The sequence below is a fragment of the Oxyura jamaicensis genome, chromosome 2 (assembly GCF_011077185.1).
Source record: "Oxyura jamaicensis isolate SHBP4307 breed ruddy duck chromosome 2, BPBGC_Ojam_1.0, whole genome shotgun sequence".
NCBI classification, from domain to species: domain Eukaryota; kingdom Metazoa; phylum Chordata; class Aves; order Anseriformes; family Anatidae; genus Oxyura; species Oxyura jamaicensis.
Genome location: NC_048894.1, coordinates 150843891 through 150851919, shown reverse-complemented (window position 1 = coordinate 150851919; position 8029 = coordinate 150843891). Strand labels below are relative to the sequence as shown.

Sequence of the window (8029 nt, the reverse complement as noted above, 5' to 3'; positions counted from 1 at the left end):
AGAGCTATCTTTTGATTCTGAGCAACTGCCTTGAAATGGGTAGGGAAAAAAAAAAAAAAAGAGTCCAGTTTTACTGAAAGAACTCCAATCAGCTTTTCTTTTGCTCTCTTCTCCTGCCCATACTCCATTATTTTCTCTTAAAACTGCATACGGCTCTTTGTCAAATGATGCCTAAAGAGACCCTGTAAACCACATTGCAATCAGTAGTTGCTCTTTGTGTCCTGTCTCCTCTGCAGCACCCTCTTCTTACAACAAAGTATCTTCCCTCTAAGAAGGGAAACAACCTCCATCTTCTCTGCCTGAACACAGGACAGGGAAGAAACACGGGTATTTGTTACATAAGTGATTGTGTTTTATACTCAGGAGCCCAAAACCATGAATATGTTGCCAGTGTAAAAACACTTGGTCCCTGGCCTGTTGGTGTGGTCAGCTGTGAGAACATGGTGCCACAATACTACTTTATGCTTCCTTGACCTTGGGTTCAAAGCTATAACAACAGCATTTCTAACCAAAAGGGAGCTGTAGTCATCTAACTGATTTCAAGTGATATATGCCATTTAGGAGATTGTCTTGCAGAACCAGACTTTCTTTTAGTTAACTGCTTGCTTGTCTGTGTTATTGCTATGTAAATGTATGAACAGGCCAAAAGGGCATGTATTTTTAAGTATATTTTCAAGCAGAGGGCATGTTACTACTGTGTTAGGAAGATTAGACAATGATCAGGCCTTTTTACCAGCTCTTCCTTATCAGACCTAAATAAGGAGAGAATTCGGACTTGTACTTACTTAAGTGCTCCTTAAACTGATGGGCACAACCCAGCCTGTTTTGCTTGATTTCAAACCATCTTGGGCTTGGTGGGTTCAAAAGTTCATCTGAGATATGAATTGGATATTACTTCAGAGAAGCTGTAAATAAGAAAGCATTTTGGTTACACACATATGTATTTATACCTCTATATTTGTGTGTATAACAACGCCCCAGCAAGACTGAGTGGGAGGTGAGGTGAGGGGGAGGGAGTTATTTTCGAGATTTATAGCTAGTTAAAAAACTTCTTTCAAAATATAATCATGAGAGATGGAGTCTAAAGGGAGAAAGGGGGGTACTGGTACTTCAGGTTTGGAACAATTCTTCTTAGCCAAATAATGATCACAGAGAATCAAAAAGACATCAAATTGCATTTAGTGTCTTCTGCCTGGGTCAGTACAGGATTTGTAGAATGATGTGACAAGCACCAACATGTTTGGATTGAGGAGGTTTTCTGGTGGCTTCCTATGATCTCTTGGTCTGAATGGCTTAACTTATCAGACACTTATACCCTACATCTCCCTGGTCACGTCTCTACTGAAGAACAAGTCTCTGCAAAGACTACATAAATGAGTGGAAATCTCCAGGTTTGCCACATACTGCTTGCACTGACCATAGTCGAGCACAGTTTGAACATCCCTAATTCTCTGCTTCTAGGGTGGATGTGCACAGGGTTTTTCTCTAAATGCTCAAGTATATAGAATCCCTATTTCCTCATATGTGAAACCAGCTTTTCTGAAAAGGCATGTGCAACTTAAAAGTACATCTTTAAAACTGGCATTGAATTTGCAGCAGATGACAGCAGTTGCAATTGATGTTTAAATTCTTCCTACTCAGCGAGTAGGGATAGAGGTTCCTGGCACTCCAAGACATTGGCCAGGTAGATTGAAGAAGGATTACCAATTCTATAAATTGTAGATGAATAACTGTTGACATCAGCTGGGTTCTGTTAAATTCTCTACTTAACCAATGCTTCAAAAATTAGTGACCTGTGCAGCTTGTCTTCTTGGAGATCATTTTTTGGAAGAGAAGTAAAGATGCTACTTTTAGAAAAAGAACAGAAAATGGTAGTTGTAAATGCTGAAGTGAGTACTTTCTAATTGGATTTCGTTAGCCAAAGTATACCCATTCTTATAATGCAAAGTTTCTTGCTGGCTATGGGATGGAGAAGATTATCTACCTTTGAGAGATGAGAAGAATTTCTGCTCATTTATAACTTGCAGTATTTCATTCCTCCTACCTCTGATTACTGTGTATGGTTGCAGCACTGCTTTTAGTTCACAGTTAAAACAGACCTCTCTGTTTCCTTGCCTGGTCATAGTTGGCATGAAAAGAATCAACATGAGTAAGAAAGGAATAATGTGTCATGCCAGCTCAGTAAAGCTATACCTGCATCGGAACGAATACATTCATCTGTGTATTTAGCCTAGATCCCTAAAGAAACAAACACTATATGATTGTACATACAGGTGTGTGTATTTAACACGTAGACGGGTCTTATGACTGCAATATTCCTTCAGCAGGCCTAAATAACCTCGTGACAGGGGCTATCAGGTACCCACAAAGCCGATTTTTTAATCTCCAGAAGCCCCAGATAGCTTTCCCTTTAGCCCACTGGGAAAACAAGAGGGCAGTTATAAGCTGGTCACCACACATTTCCTGCTAGGGCCATCAGCAAACAAACAGCTCCACAGAGGACAGTGTGAATGGCACTTTGCTGCTTCTTCAGCTCAGCAGCAAGCAGGTGACAAGAGAAATACAACAAACCTGCCTGAGTAGAAAATTTAAGATTAAATCAGGCAAGATAGCTAGTAACAAAGAACCTGCCTGAGTAGAAAACTTGAGGTTAAATCAGGCAAGATAGTAGCAGTGCATTGCACTCCAATTGTGGTAAATGTGCAAGCTGAATTCACCTGAACCTCTTAAGTCCAAAACACAGGTATCACTGAAACCTTTAAAAACCTTATTGGACTACCACCAGTTCCAGGAAATGCTGGTCTTTACTGCTTGATGTGCGTGAAACCATTGTCATCCTGGGAAGAGGAGTTGTTCTAGATGTTAACTGAAACCCCAGTTGGGATTTCCTCCCTTTTGTTTAACTGTGTACAAGTTTCAGAGAGTCCCTGCTGGCTTAGTCTCTGCACAAAAGTCAGCTTGGAAAAAGTTAATGCGTTCTTGGTGTGAGAGACATGCTTTAATGTGGACATTGCAATCTGAGCCCTGTTTAAAGGAGGAGTGGAAGTATCAGTGTATTATGCAGCAAGTCTTTCTAACTGTAGCAGGGATATGGAGCAACCTCCCTGCCTTTGCAATGGCATCTGTGAGCTGCAGAACAAAATTCTTCTTCTTCTTCTTCCTCTTCTTCTTTTTTTTTTTTTTTTTTTTTCATCTGGTTTGATGAATTTTTACAAAATACATTAGCTTCAACAAGAGAAATCGCAAGGAAAATGTTGTGCAATGGGTGTATAACTACCCAGTAGGCTGTGGTTAAGCCTTTTTCCTGGTAAGCAGGAGAACTGTGCTCAAACCAAACTGAATGAGTATGGGATCTGAAACTGAGTCTCTCAGATGCCTGCACTATCTTTAGGTTATGGACTATGCAGCAGTACTGGAGAAAGCACTGACTAACAGACTATAGGTATTTTTTTCTCAGAGACAACTCAGAGCCAAAAACCTTATGTGGAAATAAACATAAAGTCTATTTTAGATCTTGTCTTTCTTGGCTCTTTCTTTTGGCTAGTTTTAATATTTAGCACTCATCATGTTGACTTCTCAGAAAACCAGTTCTTAGGCACTTAGTAGTTCCCATGCATTGAACTGAAAGCATTGGGTGCTGAATGCAGAGCTGGGGAGCCCTGTCACTCCACAGTTGACTCCTGCTGTGCATTTTGCTCATAGGTCCTACCCCAATTCACAGAATGTCCTGCAAAAAAATGCTTCTCTTTGCAAAATGCTCCACTAGAAATCTCATGAAGAAGAAATCTCTTTCAATCATACTGACTGAAAACAAAACAAAACAAAACAAAACAAAAAGCCAGCCACTTCATTCATCATATTCATATAGAGAGAAAACTCTGGTCTTCTAAACAAATATACTCCCCTCCCCCAATAAATAAATTAAATAAAAATAAAAATAAAAATCTGCTACTTCATTTGCAAATGGTAGGAAGTTCATATTGCAAGACCAATGACTCATCCCACATCTATGCTCTTACTGAACCAGATAAACCTGCCAAAAGCAGTTTCCAAACTGGAAATAAGTACTTATGTGGGGATATGAATAGTATCAGGGAAATCTGTGACAAGGGCATGTGAATCTGTGATCTGTTGTGTTATTTATTTATAATTTTTATTGAGGTCAGTGCCCTGGTTCAAAGCTGCATTGGATAATTTTTGGAGAACAACTGATCCATATGGCTACATGTCAACAACATTAAGAGATCCAAAGACAACAACAAAAGGCTGCAGTAGAATAAAATTCCCCCTGGATGAGGTGTGATATTTGATGGGTCACACAGGGAATTCTTTTGACATGAACCAGCAAACATCAAGTATATTTTTCACAAAACATGTAGCTTAATCCAAAATTATCCCTGCTGTATTGTTAGTGAGAACAAGGGAACACCCAGTTACTCTTGCAGTGACTAATAATATTACCACTGCTTAAATGTAAATACTGTGCAGAATCTTTCTAAAGAAAAGGACTTTTAAAAAATAATAATAATAATAACAATAATGTTGTGCTCCTACTTCATTCAACTCTTTTTTCTTCTTTGCTGTAGCAGCACAACCACTGAAATTTCCTGTGTTAATGTTGGCATAACAATAAATATAATGTCTAAGGAAAAAAGAGCAGTCTCATAATTAAAATCTGTTTTCATAGCATTGAGACAGATTATATTGCTACCCTTCAGTGGCCTTTGAATTAGGTCTCTAGTCTGGTCTTTCTTCATTTGCACCATCACCTTTCTCTTGGAGCCTTATAAGCATTGGTTAGTAAATGGCTTTAAAGTGTTATTTGAATGCTAAAATATTGTAACTTCCAGGTATTGGAACACATAGGCAGGTTTCTGCTTAGCACATATGATTATGTACTAAACAGGAATCTTTCTCTAGCATGTAAGTATGCCATTTCCCTTCTTTGTGCATATGTGCCTTCAGGTGTGCAATAGCCCAGTTTAGTAAAACAGTAAATCAATGACTTGTTTAGTTTACTTTTAAAAATCTTGGAGACTGGTGTGGCGATCTCAAGTGGAAGTCATAGAACTGGAGAGCAGTGGTGCTTTCAGTCTAGTTTGAACAACCTGGTTGATCTGGTAAAGCAATGAACATTGGCGACTGGACAGCTATCTCTTAAAGACATGCTGATTTGAAAAGGGCAAGTGCATGCCAGCTACATAAATCTGTTTTATTAAATAAAATAACATTTATAGTAGAAGTGCTCATTAGCTTTCCAGTTGGCCCATGTGGGTGGCAGCTTGTCTGTCTCCCTAGCACAGCAGTTCCTAAAGTACATGTCTCTACATGTTTTGCTAATGGTACGTGAGCCACTCAGCCACTATGGGAATGCAGTGTGAGCAGTTATGCAGCCCAACACAGGGCGAAAGCTCACTGAAGCAGTGGCTACTGCGTTGTCAGCAGTGCCACTCAAGAAAATTAAGCCTTTAAATTCCTCTTTTCCCTACCTGTTTTCTAAGTAGACTGTTTGAAGCCAAGGGGAACGATGTTCCCCAAGCTTTAGCTGTGCTCCTTTCTGGCACATTGCAGGATTTGGCTCTCTGAGTACAAACTTCAGCAATTACATCTTCACATAGTAAAATACTTCCTAACTTGGATTTTTGGAATGATTTCATTTTCTTTTGCAATCCACCAATCACCCTCAAAAGACATTGTGAATCATTGTGTTATTCTCAGTCTTATAACTAACAAAATAGGTAGGAATAGTGTTTGAGCTAGCGAGGGCTCAGTCTGGATGCACACATTCACAGGCTTTCCTACTCAACTTGGCTAGCAGCTACCAGCTCCAGGGGCTTCTGCCTGTCTCCAATATTTTTGAGACTCCATCTCTAATTGTGTTCTAAATAAACAAACTGCAAAGGTCAAAGCAAGATAAAACACTTTATGCCAGTTCTCTCATTCATTCCAAGCTCAGTACTTGTTTTTACTGCAGAAATCCTCATTTACAGCCCATGGAATGGTTCATTCCATTTAAATCTCTGGAGCTTTTGGCCCCTTCCCCAAAAAGCGGCCAAGCACAGCAGATTGAAAAACTGCTTGAGAATAGGTCAGACCACATAGTTCAGACACTGACCCAGATCTGTTTTCTGAAGGACTGAATGCTTCTGAGCTAGGATTTTGTTTCATGATCAGATGAAGGAAGGATTAATCCCTTGGAAAATTAGTCAAGCCCATCTTCTTGTTCTAGCATTTGCACTTGTTCCATAACTTTAGGAGCCACTGAGCTAGACAGATCTTCCATAACAAACACAGTGAGCCAGTGATTAGATGACTTCATTCTGAAGATCTGACTTCAAACTTGGCTCAATTATAAATTATTTTTCATGATTTCATTGGATTCCTGGCCTTGCAGTTTAAAATTAGTATGAAAAAGCTTAGACCTTTTATGAAAAAAAAAAAAAAAGCATACACAAATCAGCTCTGTTTGTCTTAGAATGACAAATGCTTCTCTTTTGTTGTTTTAGAAATACTTTTCATCCTTGTATACATTAACTAATCAAAAGTAAGAAGAGCTGATAAGAAATTAGATTTATTAAACAATAATATTTCATAGTTCGAGCTGTACAACATGGTGAAATAGGAAACAGTTTTCCAGGGTTCTTTTTCCAAAGTCAGCACTTTTGACTCAGGTGCAGAAGCTGGGTTAGGAAGAGAGAAGCTAATATGCATTTGAACAGCATCAAGCTTTTGTAGACTAGACTTAATAAGCTTATTGTGTAGCAAGAAAACAAAGGCAGAGAGTTTACCAGTTTCAGGAATTTCTGATTTTGTCTTCAAGCCACTACATGAGGGAGTACGATAACATTCTGTGGATTTCATCAGTTTGGGGCAGAGTAACCTGTCATAAAAGTGAGGCAGTTAAGTGAAATCACACACATGGAGTAAGTGTGCTTTACAGAAAGTCACAGAAAAAGCAACCCAGGCTGTCACATTTTAACCTGGCCCTTCGCGGGTAGTTACACGCAGAACTGTGTATATAGAGATATTCTTTAGTCAGCAGGCTAGGGCCCCTTTTTGGAATAAACGATTAGCTGTGCTTCTTGCCAAACAGTTGTTCTCTGGGAAACTCACACAGCACTTGTTGCACCCGTTGTACCCTCTGAACTTCATCAGAAACATACGAAGGCATTGTTTTGTTTCTACTGAAATCAGTGTTCATTCCTTGTGGTGATGGTAATGCACGAGCATCAGTTTTGCAATTCAGGATTTGGTAAACAGACTTATTTTTATATAGTATTACACACATCCGCATGATTTTGACCACCTGTGCCAGGACACCCCAGTTGCAGTCCTCAGCTTTTCCCAGGGATGCTACTCGTTGGGCCACTGGGAAAACCTCCTGTTTAATCTCCCCTCTCCTCATCAAACAGTGTGAAACACTTTACACCCTGCACAGAAAACACTTCGTGAAGCAGGGCAGAAGGTCTCAACCGTTCTGACATGAGCATCCCCCCCACCTGGGCTTCATGACCCCGAGGAAGGGGGCGGACGTGGGGTTACGACAGGCGGCCTGCTGACAGACCGAGACTCTGCGCGGAAGAGGCTTGCGGGCTATAACCGCTGCAGGCATCGGCTGGCGGCGGGGGGAGCCCTGGGGCGCCGGGCCGGGCGGAGCGGCGGATCGGGTGGCGGCCCGCCCCGTGCTCCCGGCGGGGAGGCGGCGGCGGCGTTGGCGGCGGGCAGCGCCGCCCGGCGGGCGGGGCGCGGGCTATAAATCCGACCCGGAGGCGCAGGCAGCAGCGGTTGGAGCGCGGCGGCGGCAGCGCACGGAGAGCAGCAGTTGCGGCAAGTACCGCGAGTATCTATCTATCTATCTATCTATCTATCTATCTATCTATCTATCTATCTATCTATCCACTGACTCACTCACTCACCCTTTTTCTTTCTCTTTTTCTTTCTCATTTTCTATCATCTTTTTATTTTCCTTTCTCTTTTTCCATTATATCATTTTCTTTTTCTGTCTTTCTCGTTTTCCTTTCTTCTTTCT

The 8029-nt window shown here is 40.9% G+C and overlaps 1 protein-coding gene across 1 annotated transcript in view; it reads left to right on the top strand.

Moving 5' to 3' along the window:
* The first annotated feature begins 7748 nt into the window (after positions 1 to 7748).
* The window catches only part of NDRG1 (N-myc downstream regulated 1), a 43869-nt gene continuing 43588 nt past the window's right edge, over positions 7749 to 8029 (top strand). Inside the window, exon 1 of the mRNA XM_035317094.1 lies at positions 7749 to 7827. The gene's annotated coding sequence lies outside the window, so the exon portion shown is untranslated. The remainder of the gene's footprint in view (positions 7828 to 8029) is intronic.